This window comes from Cryptomeria japonica, unplaced genomic scaffold, assembly GCF_030272615.1.
Source record: "Cryptomeria japonica unplaced genomic scaffold, Sugi_1.0 HiC_scaffold_24, whole genome shotgun sequence".
Lineage (NCBI taxonomy): Eukaryota > Viridiplantae > Streptophyta > Pinopsida > Cupressales > Cupressaceae > Cryptomeria > Cryptomeria japonica.
In genome coordinates this window covers 767,501-769,947 of record NW_026728846.1, presented here as the reverse complement: position 1 = coordinate 769,947, position 2,447 = coordinate 767,501, and positions in this window count along the sequence as shown.

Sequence of the window (2,447 nt, the reverse complement as noted above, 5' to 3'; positions counted from 1 at the left end):
GGTCCTTCTCGCCGCATCCCTCGCCTCGCACCCCGATTGCTATGCGGTGAGGCTCCTCGGCCGCCTTGGAACTATCTGTGTATCGGACGCGTCGCGGGATAAGGGGTTGTCACTGGTAGTCGCCCCAAGCGCGTCCGATGCTTGGACCATTCCGAGGCGGACCTGAAGCCTCTTCCCTCTAGCCGTTGGGGCTTTCTCGCCGCATCCCTCGCCTCGCACCCTGATTGCTATGCTGTGAGGCTCCTCGGCCGCCTTGGAACTATCTGTGTATCGGACGCATCGCGGGATAAGGGGTTGGCAGTGGTAGTCGCCCCAAGCGCATCCGATGCTTGGACCATTCCGAGGCGGCCCTGCAGCCTCTTCCGTCTAGCCGTTGGGGCCATCTCGCCGCATCCCCCACCTCGCACCACGATTGCTATGCGGTGAGGCTCCTTGGCCGCCTCGGAACTATCTGTGTATCGGACGCATCGCGGGATAAGGGGTTGTCACTGGTAGTCGCCCCAAGCGCGTCCGATGCTTGGACTATTCCGAGGCGGCCCTGCAGCCTCTTCCGTCTAGCCGTTGGGGCCATCTCGCTGCATCCCCCACCTCCTCGGCCGCCTCAGAACTATCTGTGTATCGGACGCATCGCGGGATAAGGGGTTGGCAGTGGTAGTCGCCCCAAGCGCGTCCGATGCTTGGACTATTCCGAGGCAGCCCTGCAGCCTCTTCCGTCTAGCCTTTGGGGCCATCTCGCCGCATCCCTCGCCTCGCACCCCGATTGCTATGCGGTGAGGCTCCTCGGCCGCCTGGGAACTATCTTCGTATCGGACGCATCGCGGGATAAGGGGTTGTCACTGGTAGTCGCCCCAAGCGCGTCCGATGCTTGGACTATTCCGAGGCGGCCCTGTGGCCTCTTCCGTCTAGCCGTTGGGGCCATCTCGCCGCATCCCCCACCTCGCACCCCGATTGCTATGCGGTGAGGCTCTTCGGCCGCCTTGGAACTATCTTCGTATCGGACGCATCGCGGGATAAGGGGTTGTCACTGGTAGTGGCCCCAAGCGCGTCCGATGCTTGGACTATTCCGAGGCGGCCCTGCAGCCTCTTCCGTCTAGCCGTTGGGGCCATCTCGCCGCATCCCCCACCTCGCACCCCGATTGCTATGCGGTGAGGCTCCTCGGCCGCCTTGGAACTATCTTCGTATCGGACGCATCGCGGGATAAGGGGTTGTCACTGGTAGTCGCCCCAAGCGCGTCCGATGCTTGGACTATTCCGACGCGGCCCTGTGGCCTCTTCCGTCTAGCCGTTGGGGCCATCTCGCCGCATCCCCCACCTCGCACCCCGATTGCTATGCGGTGAGGCTCCTCGGCCGCCTTGGAACCATCTTCGTATCGGACGCATCGCGGGATAGGGGGCTGTCACTGGTAGTCGCCCCAAGCGTGTCCGATGCTTGGACCATTCCTAGGCGGCCCTGAAGCCTCTTCCGTCTAGCCGTTGGGGCCTTCCCGCCCCATCCCTCGCCTCGCACCCCCGATTGCTATGCGGTGAGGCTCCTCGGCCGCCTTGGAACCATCTGTGTATCGGACGCATCGCGGGATAAGGGGTTGGCACTGGCAGTCGCCCCAAGCGCGTCCGATGCTTGGACCATTCCGAGGTGGCCCTGAAGCCTCTTCCGTCTAGCCGTTGGGGCCTTCCCGCCCCATCCCTCGCCTCGCACCCCGATTGATATGCGGTGAGGCTCCTCGGCCGCCTTGGAACTATCTGTGTATCGGACGCATCGCGGGATAAGGGGTTGGCACTGGTAGTCGTCCCAATCGCATCCGATGCTTGGACCATTCCGAGGCGGCCCTGCAGCCTCTTCCGTTTAGCCGTCGGGGCCTTCCCGCCGCATCCCTCGCCTCGCATCCCGATTCCTATGCGGTGAGTCTTCTCGGCCGCCGCGGAACTATACCTGTTATTGCTACTGCATCCTTCGGCTGGTAACCTCCTCTGCCGCCTTGGAACGTTCTCTTTGTCGGACGCGTCGCGGGATAAGGGGTTGGCACTGGTAGTCGCCCCAAGCGCGCCCGATGCATAGACCGCTCCGAGTCGACCTTGCTTTCAGCCTCTCACATGCATAGACCTCTCTGAGTCGACCCTGCAGCCTCTCACGTTTAGCCTTTGGAATCTCGCCTCACAACATGATTGCTATCCTTGATGCATCCCTTGCCTCGAGCCCTGATTGCTTTCTTGGCTGCATCCCTCCTCTCCTCACAGCCCGGTTGTCATCACTGCTTCATCCGTCGCTTCATGCATTCTGGCTGCTGGGCCCTTCCCACCGCACACCTCGATTGCTATCTCTTCTGCATCACACACCCCGATTGCTATCTCTGCTACATCCCTCGGCTCTCACTTCTGCATCCTTCGCCTCACACCTCGATTGCTATCAATGCTGCATCCGTAACCTCACACCCCGATTGCTATGCGGG